This window comes from Corylus avellana, chromosome 6 (genome assembly GCF_965113065.1).
Source record: "Corylus avellana chromosome 6, dhCorAvel1.hap1.2, whole genome shotgun sequence".
Taxonomy (NCBI): Eukaryota; Viridiplantae; Streptophyta; class Magnoliopsida; order Fagales; family Betulaceae; genus Corylus; species Corylus avellana.
Genome location: NC_142495.1, coordinates 16,620,244 through 16,635,410, shown reverse-complemented (window position 1 = coordinate 16,635,410; position 15,167 = coordinate 16,620,244). Strand labels below are relative to the sequence as shown.

The 15,167-nt window shown below is 36.9% G+C and overlaps 1 non-coding gene across 1 annotated transcript; it reads left to right on the top strand.

Annotated features, from left to right (window-relative positions):
- The first annotated feature begins 14,786 nt into the window (after window positions 1-14,786).
- On the top strand, window positions 14,787-14,893 carry LOC148584946 (small nucleolar RNA R71). Its single transcript, XR_015912765.1, has one exon. It is a non-coding gene; the product is annotated as a small nucleolar RNA R71 (small nucleolar RNA).
- Window positions 14,894-15,167: the final 274 nt, after the last annotated feature.

Genomic DNA, 15,167 nt, shown 5'->3' with positions numbered 1-15,167 from the left:
CCAAGCATTCAGATTTGACGGAGGAGAATGTGGAGGCTCACAATAGAAGAACCCGCAACTACCACTCCAATCACACAGAATCGAGTCCCGAACGTAGAAGCCATGCAAGCAGTTCTGCCACCTCATCAACCTCATTCTCCACCTTCATCGCTAAAATGCGAGGAGGACTGGGTTCTTGCTTTAATAAGAGAGACAACATCATGACGACTATAGCAGAAGGTCGGTCTCCTTCGAAGGAGATGATGGAGAAAAGGAAGCAGATGAGAAACAACGCTTTCTTAGTTAAGGAGAAGCCATTGAGGGAGAGAATACCACCCGCACCCGCACCCGCAACCGGCCCCACACCTGATATTCCCTACAAATCCCATGCATGGACAGCTTCCATTTAATCACTTTTGAACATTACATAACACAAATCTAACCGCAACATGAAACCATTTGGCCTTAAGAAAAATCTACTATGTATGACACATTAGGATACATGCAAAACTTCGCCGTGCAAATCAAATTTCACAACACACCATTCGGACATAACCAAAAATTTACATGCACATAGCTTTCTTCATTTCGATCTACATAGCATAAAATCATTTGGCCATAATAGAGTTTACCATGTAAAAAAAGATTACAATCATGCATGATGCATGTGAGCTAAAATAATTTTGCATGCCAAAATCGTGGCGAACTCACCTTGGCCGAATTTATTTTTCTTCTTTCTTTCTTTTCTTTCTCTTTTTCTCCCTTTCTTTGCTTCTCTCCTATGACTGAATTGTGCAACAGAGAGAGTTGTTAAAATTTTTGGAATTTAAAGTCATTCTTAACCGTGGTTAGATAGCCCATGGTTTTATACAACCATGGTTTTATCCTTAGCTTTTGATTGGACCAACATTTGGTCCAATATCTTGGTTACACCAATGCATGGCCTCCCTTCCCCATGCAAAATTTCATTCTCAATTGATGATCACATTTTTTTATTTTTTTATTTATAGAATATATAATGCTATATACCATGCATATTATTATCTCACCATACTTATATGGTATTGTTAATTTATCGTTAGATTTTTTTTTGTTCTTTTAATAAAGGCTAATATAAGGAAAGATTGGCAGTGCTATATTAGCATAGTGGAATAGTAGTAGAATAATGTTGTGGTATATAGCATTCATACTCTTTCTTATATAAAGCTTAATGAGCCGAATGCCCTTTGGGCTGTTCTTAGGCCCATTTTGTCCCAGTTCCATTTCCATTCAAACCTATTTTGGTATTAAAAATTTAATGTCCAAAATAAATATTTGAGATAACTTTATTTAAGACCCACGAACTACTATTCATTTTGAAAAGACCCTTCAAATTTTAAAAAACTCACAATTTCACTATCTGAACTTTCAATTTGATTCAATTGACCATCCCCCCTATCAATGTTTTCTATTAAACCCTAACGGAAACCACTAAAAAGACCAAATTACCTTTCAATTTTTTTTTTTAATTTTTAATTTTAATTTATTATTTGAAATTAAGGGTAAATTTAAAATTTTATAAAAATGTAATGGGTATAGAGGTCATTTTATCACTTTTAACGTCCATAAATTGATGGAAGAGGTACATTGCATCAAATTGAAAGTTCAGGGGAGTAAAATTGAGAGTTTTTGAAATTTGGGGGGGGGGGGGGGTGATGTCTTCTCAAAAAGAGTGGTAGTTCAGGGACCTTTAAGTGAAGTTTCTCCTAAATATTTCTTTTTTTTTTTTTTTTTTTTTCGTTTTCCTAATTTTTGAACCCAAATTTCTGCCTTATGTGAAACAGTTTCTCTTTTTATGGCCAAATTTTTCCTTTTTATTCCAAAATATTCTTATTTATTTAGGGTCCAAGATATATATCTATGTTAGTCCCACAAGCACTCCCGAGCTTATCGAGTTTAAACTTACGGTCAGAACTTATTCAACTAAGTCACGGCCAAAAATCCTATCTCAGGTTAATTTCACTAGGATATTACAGACCCTATCATGTGAAATTAGTTTTCTCATTAGTCCGGTTTTTTCTTTCATAAAAATCCTAACTTTCCATTTATAGCTAACCCTAGTTTCAACAAATGGAAACCTAACCACGAAACCCTAATTTGCTATTTTCTCATGGATTCAAAGCTTATTACATGTCAAAATTCTTCCCAGCCTTCTTTGATAGGGACAAAACCCTAACTAAAGTTCTGCCACAGATTTTCTCAATGATTGAATAGGTGTAGGCTTTTAATATGGGTATCTAGCACATTTCAAAAAGGTTCTTGACATGACGAATTCAACATCCCAACACAACTCTATTTTGACTATGAATCAAAACTGTCCAATGTCTATTATAAGGATTTCAACCATTAATTATGGCCACTCAACCATTACAATATCTATTCCAAATTAACCTTAACATCCTGGGCTACCACATTTCCAAATATAATCATAACCTAAGTTTATTAGTTGTATGATACATTTCATGTACTTTGTCGAACCTGATTATCTTGCCTTGTGAAAACCATTAGGACACATCCAAATTATAACATGAAAACTCGTCTTAAAGTATATCCTGTAATTAAATTAACTCAAATTTTTTATCTTTCACAAATCTTTAAGCCTGGCCCGTAAACAAATTTTGAAGTTTCTCAAAAAATGAACATCAAGTAGTGGCTAAAATTTTCGGATCACCAATTAAGGAAATCCTTGACTGTCAAACTTGACCACTAATTTTATAAAATTCATAAATTTCTTTATACTAGTCCAATCAACATGAAAGTAGTCCCAAATGTTTCCTATTTCATAGACATTTAGGTCCTTAAAACAAACTTTTCAAGTTTCACAAAATGGAATGCCAAGTAGTGACAAGAATTTTCGGGTCACCCAGAAGGTTCTACACTATCCAACTTGACCACCTCACCTAATACGATTTATAACTAATCCAACTAACATTAAATTTATCTCAAAGGTTTTCTCATTCATAAATCTTTAAACTTTTAAAATAACCTTTCAAATTTCACAAAAATGAACGTTTTATAGCTAGTGGTTAGAAATTTTGGCCTGCCTACCCAAAAATTACATAGTGTCTAATTTTGTATTCTAACATCCAACTAACCAAACCAAACATTTCTCACCACAAGTTCTTAAAACCAACAACGAAATCTATGTAAGCCCCCTTTTTTTTTTTCTACTTGTAAGTTGTAAATATGTTATTCTATCATTTTGCAGTATAAATATAATCAATACATAACCATAAAGCTGGAACAATGGATAAATTTAAAAACTTTCAATATTTACACAATTACACCAAAGCTTTATTATTTGTCATAAAGTAATAAACATTTCGTGAACTCGTTTAATCAATAATCATTACATATGTTAGAATATTTTATATATCATTCTAGGGTTTATTGTCTTTCCTATTAGGGTTTATTCCCTACTTTAATTAGTCTAGGGTTACTTGCCTATCACTCATAGCCTCTCTATAAATAGAGGCATCTGTATTCATTTATAGACAACACTACTCAATACAATGTAATCCATTGTTATGCTTCCGCTCTCTCTCTTCTCTCTCCTTCTTCCGTTACAATATATTCACAAATATAATTTGTTTTCTTACAACTTTACATATAACCATAAGATTAGACACTATTCTTCTTTGCTCTATAAATAATATTTACTAGTGGAAGGATGAGTCTTTGGCCCAATAAGCAAGTATGGTTGTGCTAGTGTGTGACTGCATGAACTCTAGCCATCATCAAAATACTATATCATCTTACAGTTATAATAAGCGTCATAAATATGAAAAAATAACTTTTGTCATAAACATTTATCATTTTATTGAAACATTAAAATCAATTAATCGGAACGCTTCTTTCATAAAAATTTCTTTCGTAAAATGATTTTTTGTAAATTATATTTCTTTCACAAATCTATCTTCAGCAAATGTTCCTTTCATAAATCAGTTTACTAAAAACATTTATTTTATAAACTTTCTTTTCATCATAAGCATCATCATTTTCATCAAAACATATGTATTATTACTATGAGGTGCTTTCATTTCCTTACTATCTTTTTGTTTTATATCTTCACTTTGATTAACCCTAGAGTCAAGGTTGTGCATTCTATAGTCATCAGACTTGGCCCATACATCTCCTATCTTCATAACCCTGTCGGCCTAGCCCCACCTAACAGTCGATGGACATACCCACATTGAGATCGAACCTTCATGTAACGATATTTGATGTGTTCTCACAACCAATTCATTTATTTATATCACACATTAACGGTATCATTGCTTGTCATCATTCATCCTATAACATTTTATGTGCAATCTACATAACATTTCATTTACACATATACTTAATATTCACACATACAATATCATTTTCAGTAAATAACATAGTCAAACAATCATTGAAACATAGCACGCATCATTTTAAACAATTGTTATAAAGCCAATCTCCTTTGCAGTTTCACCTTTCTAATCTCCTTCTCAGAATCCTTGTGCGTGGGGGGGGAGGAATGTGTGTCATTTCTCACATACTTGCATGATGCTTTGTCAATTTGATAGATCGAAAGATCAAAATTTGCTAGATCTAATCATCATAATTTTAATCGATCGGAGCCTTACATTAGTCAATCGAGGTTGACCAATCATACTCATTAAATGCTCATTTGCCCTCGTCATGCTTTTCTGAGTGTTACGATCAATTGATCAAATTTTTCCAGTCACATGATATTCAGTCAACCATTCCATTTTCGTAACACTAAATCAAATACATATATGCCAGCTTTTATCTTTTAATTATTTAGAGCCCAAAACAACTCACGAAAACTATCATAGTCCACAATAAAAATCTCTTTAATACTTTAAAATCCTCTTCAAATGAATCATTTATCCAAATTTTACCGAGCCTCATTCGATAACTTAAGGAAAATTCAACATAGTCAATACTCTTTCCATAAAATACCTTGATCTTATGGATTAAAATTTGGGAAATTACACTCCGAACATGTTAATGATAGGAGTCCTCCAATCCTATTACCTGGACAAGCTCAAGCACGTGGATAGAGATAAGAGAGGGAGAGAAGATAGCACTCATCAAGAGGACGTAATAATTATGTTTATCATTATCTAGCAATCAGATATCAAGAAGGTAGTAGTGGTGTTTATCAGAAGATGTGTTATTCATGCCCAATAGGAGTGCTAGTCAATTTATAGAGTCAGAAGGTTATGAGATGACTATGCAAAGATTTAATCAAACATGTATGCGTATTGGTGTCTCCTACTTTAAGTGGAGAAATTATAAATAACATTCCCAGATTCTATAACGACTATCGGCCACAAGTATTCATTCCCTTGTTTGCACCTATCAATTGGTATTAGAGCAATGACAACCCAGAAGGACCACATTGAAAAGCTGGAAATCGACATGCTGGCGCACACAGAGTCTACTCAAAAGTTAACCTATACTACTGAGTCCATTGAGTGTACCTTGAAGGAGCTATCGACAAGTTTCGCTAAGTTCGGTGGTGAATCTTCACGCCAACCAGGGACGGAGATTACAAATCCACACCATTCACGGCAAAGTCACAATTGTGACCACCACACGAATGGCCCCTACACCAAACTCATGAAAATGGATATGCCTAGATTCTCAGGGGACGATCCCCTTGTGTTGCTTGATCAAGTTGCTCAATTCTTTGAGTATCAAAAAATCGAGGATGATAAGAAGGTCACGCTCGCTACCTTTTACCTAGAAGAGGAGGAAAATCAGCAGTGGAAATGGCGAAAAACAGTTACCAAGTTGACAATATAGCTGTTACATAGATCATCTTTGAGAAGCAATTGTTGGCTCGGTTTGACCCAATAGAATTTGAAGCTTATGATAAATCCCTTTCATGAGTGCAACAGCGGGGCACTTTGAGAGATTATCTGAAGGAGTTGGAGAGACTCGCCAATTGGGTGGTTCTATGGCCACAAAAAGGCCTTGATCGGCACCTTTTTGGAAGGTTTAAAGCCTAACATCTCCACTGATGTGAGGATGTTCTAGCCTTGAACATTGCGTGAGGTCGTAGAATTGGCGCGCATGAGGGAGGATGACTTACAACGCATAAAAAAGATTCCACCGCCAGCCAATCCACCAAACTCCAACCCGCAACCTCATGGCTCACAAACCCAAGTGAAGAAGGTCTCATGGGAGGAAATGCAGCGAAGGCTAGAAAATGGGCTTTGTTTTAGCTGTAACGAATGGTTTACTCCCCAACATCAAAAAAATTATTCATAGTTGAGGGTAAATTTGCCAAAGGAGAGGGACATGTTGTGGATAACCTGTTGGAAGTAGACACCAAAAATGAAGAAGCGAGAGATGATCATCAAAGTTCTCTACATGCACACAGCGGATATACAACGTCCTACCTACGACCTTGAGGACAAGGGTGTCCAAGGGGGCGGAATTGATAGGAGTCCTCCTCCAATCCTGAAAGTTTATAAGGATCGTGTTCTACCTCTAACAACAAAAATATTCAACAGTGAATAACTAAGCCATATCAATAAAAACAAAACATGCACAATGGAAAAATAAACGAACACAACCACAACACAGATTTTGTTTACGAAGTGGAAAACCCTTGAGCACCTCAAGGTAAAAACCACTCCAGGACAGCCAAACCCAGGAAACCAGTAAATGAAGTTTCACTATGACAGAATAGACAATACTCACAACCTTGAGGACCTCTAAACTTAGTAAGAACAACTAGCTTCCCAGCTTGTCTCCATCGTGACCATCTTCAAGTAGTACTTCTCCTTACCGACCATTCGGTAGACTTTTTCCTCAAACGGCAAACACCAACCAAAGATACCATCTTTATCATCATCAAGCAAGCAAGGCAACACGCCAAAGGCTAAGACACCAAACAAGAGAATGGGTAGTTTCAAGCTATATCACATCCCCTCTTGAATATCAATACCACCAAGACCTAGTGCTAGTGGAGAAAACGAGACTTCAGAGAAGAGAGAGCTCTCAAAATAAAATTCCAAAGTCTGAAGAAAGAATAGTGACAGGAAGACTATTTATAGGAGACCCATTTCTTTGTCACGTCCTAACAGGACACTTTCCCGTTATGACGGAAAGAACAAATTCGTAGATCTGAGAATTTCACATCTTAACAAGAAAGCAGTTCCGTTATGATGGGAAGAACAAGTGTTTCATCTTCATCACATGTCCCGTCTTAACGCACCAGCTGATGGGAAACTAGGGAGTCCAACTTTGGTCCCATTACATGTCCCGTCCTGGCGGGGTTCCTGGCAATAAAACAGAGGCTTCAATTTTGCTCTCGATACTTGTCCCATTTTGACGAGCTTCCTAATGAGAAACTAGGGAGCTCAACTTTGCTCCCGTTACTTGCCCCATTCTGACGGGGTTCCTAAAGAAGAACCAGGGAGTCCAACTTTTGCTCCTATCACATCCTCACTCTGACGCCGTTCCTGATGAGAAACTAGAGACCCCATCTTCTGCTCCCCTCACATGTCTCATCCTAACAAGACTCTTGATGCGGCCACAGTAACTCCCTGTTACATGTCTTGTCTTGACGACATTCCCAATGAGAAAAATAGAGGCTTCAACAACCAAGTCCGTCATATATCTCCTCCTAACAGGACTCCTGACAAGAAACTAGGGAGTCCAACCTTTACTCCGTTACATCCTCATCCTGACGCAGTTCCTGACGAGAAACTAGGGAGACCATTTTTGCTCCCATTACATGTCCCCGTTTTGACTGTACTTCTGATGGGAAAACAGATGGATCTTCATTCAGTCTCATTACAAACCTCGTTCTGACGGCACTTCTAACTGGAAAATAGGGAACACTTCAAGAAGCCCAAAAAACCTTAGAATCAACTACCCAAAGCACAATAAATTTTTAAACACATAAACATACAAGAAATTTCATTGAATATGGCCAACCTAAAACCTAACAATCTCCCCCCCTTTGGCCATTCAATGACAAAACCCTAAAACACAGGTTTAAAGAAGTTAAACAATAGGTTCAGTAATTGATTAACCCTCTGAACACACAAGTTGCAGCAAAGACATTCACAGATTTGATTCTCACAAGAAGTAATTTGGAAAGTCAATCTAGTTAAGGCATAAATAGTGAAGTTAGTGATCGTTTCAAAAACAGTGGATACACAATTCAACCCTCATATGTCAAGATGTTATGCAGGAAATTGTTTATAACTTTAGACAAAGGTCAAACCCTTCTTCCCTAATTCTTTGAGAGAAAAACTTACACACCCATTCCTCCCCAATTGTCTAAAATAATTATTTGAAGAGTTATCAATCCCTTGGGTCTTTCACCTTTTATCGCAATTCATAGACACTGGCTTTTTCTATAAGGATCAAAAAAGGTAAGACATAATTTGAAGTTCAGAGTTATGAAGACACACATGATCTTTGATCAATTTGCTTGTCATTGAAGGAGATGATGCCATGAACATTTGAGAATTCAGACATATGAGGTCAGTTTGCAAAAGGTCAAAAACTGAGTTTCAAATTGAATAGACATGAGACACTGAGTGAAGGGTGTATCCTAGTTTTGAAACTTGCGCTTTGTGGGGAATACCTTTGACAGATTGATAACCAAAAGACTTACTCAGGAATCACTTTAAATGAAAGAAATTAGATCAACTGCGTTCTCATAGAATCAATACAGACAAAAGAAGCAACTCATTTCAATAAAATGAGACACAAACAAAGGAGATGAGATGTTGTCTTAACCCAAGGATCATTTAAACAAAAAATATTTAGAGGAAGAGCCATCAATAACAATCATAAATGAAATGCTACAACACACAATACAAGAGCTAGAACACAAAATATCATAGTAAGCAACAAGAACTAGCCATGTAACCCCATCTCTTCCTAAAACGGATTTTGATTACCTTCAAGTTTGTCCAACCTAAAGGTAATGTCCTTCATAAGAGAAATGATTTGATTATAGGGATCATTGTGAGTCTCAAACTCATAATCATTAGAAGTCTTTCTAATTGGATATTTCTGAGAAAGTTGGTTGTAGTAAGGTCGGATATGACCTCTTTTGCCACAAAAATGACAAGTGAGAACTTTCCTTTGAAAATGAGTTCTCCTCATAGGGGCAAGTGAGATTTGTCCACTTAACCTTTTCATTCCTATAAAATGAGGAGGCTTAGATGCCATTCTACCCTCACCCTTGTCATTTACATCAGAGCTACTTGACACAATGTGTGAAGCATGTGTGACAGGGACAAAATTAATCAATTTTTTCAAAGCTATCACATTTCTTGAAGTAGAATCATTCTGATTAGAACCAAGTCCATGTATGTCGCCAAAGAGCTTTTGCAAGCTTAGTATGGTATACAATTTTGATGAAGGGGATTCATTAAAAGATTCCTCATTTTGAGCCTCTTACGAACCCTTGATCCCATCCATTTTTTTTCGTCATAAACTAATTTTCATCCTGCAAACTCACACAAATTTTGTTAGTATCAAACAATTTGGTCACTAATGAATTATTCTCAACCTTCAGATATTTTTCAGTCATGTAGGAAGAATCCAACAGATTTCGAAGAGATATGTTTTCCTCTTCAATTGCAACCAGTTGCTTCAGGAGTTCTTTGCACTTTTTCCTAGCATCTGTGCAATTTCTGACAAGAGTGTCATGGGACACAATATGGCTACAACTTTTCACTGAACCTTCATCTGAATTCTCCTCATAAGCATTGCCATCTGTCTCAGGTAAACCATAATCATTGGAACCTTGAATGGCAGCAAGAAATGCCATGCAGGCAACTTTCTTCCATTTTTGGTCATCAGAGTCATTTGACACTTATTCATTACTCAAGGATGCATTCATGGCATTTTCTTTTGCATTCTTCTGGTTTCCATAGTCAGCCTTGATGTGACCATATCCCTGACACTCATAGCATTGAGGAAAATGAGTTTTCTTGTCTCTGTAGTATTTATCTCTTGGATCCTTCTGAGCTTCTCCTTTGATTGGCCACTCCGATGATCTTCTTCTAGTCCATTTAACATTCTTCAGATACTTCTGGAAGTTCCTGGTTAGCATAGCTATTGGTTCAGAGTCAGAGGGCTCATCATTACTTGATTCTTCATGAACAACTTCCTTTTCTTTCTTGGTGGTTTTTTTGTGCTATGCTCTTAGCTTCAGGAGAGAATCTCCTCCTCTCATATCTTGTAAGAGAACCTACCAATTCATAAACATCCAGTAACTCTACATCCTTGCCTTCTTCAACAACAGTTATTTTGTGGTCAAAACGTGGAGGGAAGAATTTTTTCAACACTCTCACTTCAGACACTTTTTCACAATATCATTCAACTTGATGTAGAACTCACCAAAAGATTCTTCCTCCATCATGTTTATAATCTCAAAACAAGACATCAACATTTGGAGTTTGGCCTGCCTCACTCCCTTTGACCCTTCGTGGGTTTTCTCAAGAATATCCCAAGCTTCCTTCGAAATCTCACAAAGTGTAATCCAACGAAACTCATCTGAAGATACACAGTTGAAGATGAAACTTAACCCACGGTTATTCTAGTTGCTCTTCGTCCTATCTACTTTGCTCCACTTGTCAAAATCACCATCTGGCTTATTAAAACCATTCTCAATGGTAATCCATATGTTGTCATTCAGCCCCTTAAAGTAGGCTTTCATACGGACTTTCCACTGAGTATAATCATTCCCATTGAATATAGGAGGGGCATTAGAAAATGAAGTAAATGATGTATTTGGCTCTATATCTAAGAGGTCAACAAACACACTCAAGACGTTAGTAAAAAACCGAGTGAACCTGCTTCAATACCAATTGAAAGTTTATACGGATTGTGTTCTACCTCTTGCAACCAAGTATTCAACAGAGAATGACTACGCCATATTATCAAACATATAACATGCATAGCGGAAGTATAAAACAAACACAGCCACAACACAAGGTTTGTTTACGAAGTGGAAAACCCTTGAGCACCTCAAGGTAAAAATCACTCAAGGGTAGCCAAACCCAGGAAATCACTAAAAGAAGATTCACAGTTACATAATAGACGATACCCACACCCTTGAGCACCTCTAAACTTAATAAGAATGACAAACCTCTCAGCTTGTCTCCATCGTGAACATCTACAATCAGCGCATCTCCTTTATCGACCCTTTGGTAGACTTTCTTAAACAATCCTCCAAAGTAACCATCTTCATCACGAGCAAGTAAACAAGGCAACACATGTTTTGCAAATATCCACCTAAATAATAGGAGAATAAATGTATGTTCTACTCGCAAGTGCACAAGATCAAAACAATAGTATAGAGAGCACGTACGAGATCATTCCCACAAGAATTGATATAAAGTATGCTTAAGAAGAATTCCCTAAATAAATATCTAAATGAAATAAGATAAAAAATTGAGTTTAAATAATAAGAAGGAAAGGTAGGGTTTCGATATCCACCGCTAATCATACTCAAATAAGATAAACAACATGCACAATGCTACCACCGTATCAAGATACTTAATGTTTGCCAACCTAAGGGCATGGTATCTACTCCTTAGGCTATTGATCTCCCTAAGCAATGAATTAGGCATGGTATCTACTCTAATTCTTTTCTCTCTCAAAGGATTTAGCATAATATCTACTAAGTTGTTTTTCAAGAAAGCATAAAATTATGGAGATCGACAAACACATGAAGCCTAGAGCATGGTATCTACTTCCGGTTTTCCACGTTGATTAATCCAAGAACCTATGATGTGGTTCTTTTGTCACTCTAATTGGCCCAGGACTTGATCATCCAAATCGTCCTAAATAAAACATCCATTCCACATGCATATGATGATCAAACACATTCATGTGAGGAATTCAATAAAACCGAAAATAATCAAGTTAAGTATCAAAACATGAATTGTAGCAAGGTAAATTGAAATCCTAAAGAGACATGATTAGGGCTTCAATCGAGCCCCTACTAAAGTATTAGTTGCACATAATTCAGATGAAAATCATCCTCATAAGAAAATAATAAGGAAAAGAAGAAAAACCCAAAACCCTTCTTGATCTAGCCTCCAATTCCTCTCCCAAAGCTTATGTCTTATATTTGGACGAATTGAGGGAGTATTTATAGAGTTTGGAGCAACCCCAGTTGATTTTGTGCAGCCTAACAACTCCAAAATCGAGTTTGAGTTGGATTAGAATCCTTCCAAAACGGGTCTGCCGACTTCACTGTGTTCCAGCGCACGAGTACACTCGATCCCTTTGGATTGGGCGCTTGAGTGCACTTCCTTTAGCCTTTTTCCCAAAATATCTTCTAAGTTTGGAACTTGCCGGAAATGCTTGTTTTTCTTTAAAATCCTAAAAAATGCAAGAAAACACAAAAACAACACAAAACATCAACTTATAGCAAAACTAAGAGATTAACATATATGAATTAAGGGGCTTGAATGTGTAACATTAAGTACTTGTTACACCCTCAAACTTACATATTACTAGTCTCTTAGCAGGACGAAACTAAAAAATAAAAAGAACATAAAACAACAACTACTCTACCTCCATTGTCATGGGAAACATGATTGAATTTAGCCTGTACAACAAGCTTTTTAAACCCCTAGGCATCGCTAGTAGGACGAGTGAAGTCTCATGAGGGTTTAACAGAAATGCTACCCACTTATGCAAAATCATGTCATCCATAAGATTGAAGTTTCACTTAAAACAATGATTTTCATTCATTAGCAAGCTTAAAAGGATAAACCCCATCTTCAAAATGAATTGGAATTCCAAAGTCTAACCACTTACAAATGACAGGCTAAGGCATCACAAGTTCAATTTTTTGTAAAGTGAACCAACACATAATTATGACGCTTCAAATTACTTCCAATATGCAATGACTTAATACCTCAAAGTTCACTGAGATTCCCATCGGAATGAATAACCATGGCATAACAATAAGAGCATTCTTTCTTTCTTCTTTTTGGTCAGGCTGTGCAATGCTTAGTTTCCTTAAACTTTCTAATTGACCCATGTAACAAGTGTTAGGCCAATGCTTCCCAAACTAGATGGTTTTAGGCACTAGGTTTAAGAACACCCCTATGGGCTTACTAACTCGAGTGAAAAAGGCTACGAGACCAAACCAGCCATGACATTAACCAAATCAAACTTTTCACCTTTTGACGTGAACTCTCATTGCTTGATGAGGCAAGAGATCCAGTTACTTAGTGAAAAGCTCACAATGATCATTTTTTTTTTTTAAATGCCTAGGTATCCATCCAACAAGTCACCCAGCTTCACCCAAGACCTTGAAAACATACACAATCAGGTTCACATGTCATACCTCACAAACTATGTGCTAATGTGCTTGTGGCAATTCAAATCGAAACAAGTGAATTCTCAAATGCCAAAAGTAAGTAACAAGACTTAGAGTTCTGGCCATATGATCATGTGTTTAACATTCTAAGCTCACCAATGAAATTCAAATCACAGCTTTTAGATCTAGCAAAGTCTCAAGAATAACATGAGCATGATTTCCAAAACTTTTGGAGAAAGTGTGTGTGTGTGTGTGTTCCATACCCCTAAACTTGAATTACACATTGTCCTCAATGTGTAGAGAAAATAGAAAGATAATACCAGGGCGATGAGAAAACTGGTTGGAATAGGTATGACTCGTAGCATACCCCCAAACTTGCAAGAACACTTGTCCTTGAAAAACAAACTACTAAAACAAAACAAAGGAAAACTACAAACATAAAATAAAATAGAAACTAAAAATTAATCAATAGAAAACGAAACAAAAATTAAAACAAAACATAAAATTTTAAAGGATATGGCTTTTCAGTGCATGAAGTGGCCTCAGTACCACTGATCTGGGCAGATGCGCTCGAGCTCCATCTACTTGTGGCTCAAGCGCTTTGGTAGTAGCTTCAGTGCTACTATTCTCGGGCCTGTAGTTGCTCATGACCTCTTGGATTAGGTATTGTTTGGGATGAAAATTTGCCCCTCTTTCTTTGCTCAGCTCCTTGGCCATCTGCCCCACTTGTGCTTCTAGTCTTTGAATAGCTTGACTTGTAGTGGCCTCCAATTTTTGAATAGTTTGATTGGTCTGTGCATTGGTTTGTTGTTGCGTAGTTAAAAATTGGAGTATAGCACCTTCAAGGTCATTCTTTTTCAACTCTGGATTTGGTTGGACAACTTATGGTGGAGCCTGATGGTTATTTCCCTACTGGAAATTCCTTTGCTGCCCTTGAGGGTTAAGAACATTTTGATTGTTACTCCATGAGAAATTGGGGTGGTTGCGCCACCCTGCATTGTAAGTGTTGGAGTACAGATTGTTCTTTGAAGGGTAATTGTTCTGTCCCACAAAATTCGCTTGCTCCTAATCTATAAATGAAGACATGGGACAAGTCTCAGTGGTGTGGTCAAAATGGGAACATATGGCACATACCTTGACTTGTGCAATTTGTTGAACGAGGGAAATGTCATGAGTAGTCATTGCTTTTACGAGCATATCTAGCTTTCTTTCCATGGTAGCCATCTGAGTTTGAACTCCGCCATTTATGCTCACTTCATATATGCCCTTTCCTTTGAGTCCTTGTCTCCCTCTGGATGAGAATTGTTGGGAGTTCTCGCTTAAAGTCTCAAAGAGTTCTATGGCTTCCTCACTATTTTTCTCCATCAACACGCCGCCACAAGTTGAATCTATAAGACTTTTGTTAGGATCATTTAAACCCTCATAGAATGCATGTACCTGATCGTCTCGAGATAAGTTGAGATCTGGGCATTTTAGAAGTAGCTCTTTAAAGTGCTCCCATGCTTCGAAGAAAAGGTCTTCGTCTTTTTGTTGGAAGGTCTAAATCTCCCTCCTCAACTTGTCCTTTGGGCTGTGAAGAACTTCTTTAAGAACTTTGCAGCCAACTCCTCCCAGTTGTGAATAGAACCCATAGCCAAAGAATTTAACAAAAGCTTAGCATTATCTTTTAAGGAAAAAGGAAAGAGAAATAACCTGATTCCTTCTGCGGTTAGGCCATGGATATTCTGCGTTTTGCATAGGTCGAAGAAATCCCGAATGTGCAGATATGGGTCCTTTGTAGGTGTGCCTCAATAGTATTGAACCATACTGAGCAGATGCGAAGATAAATTGTAAT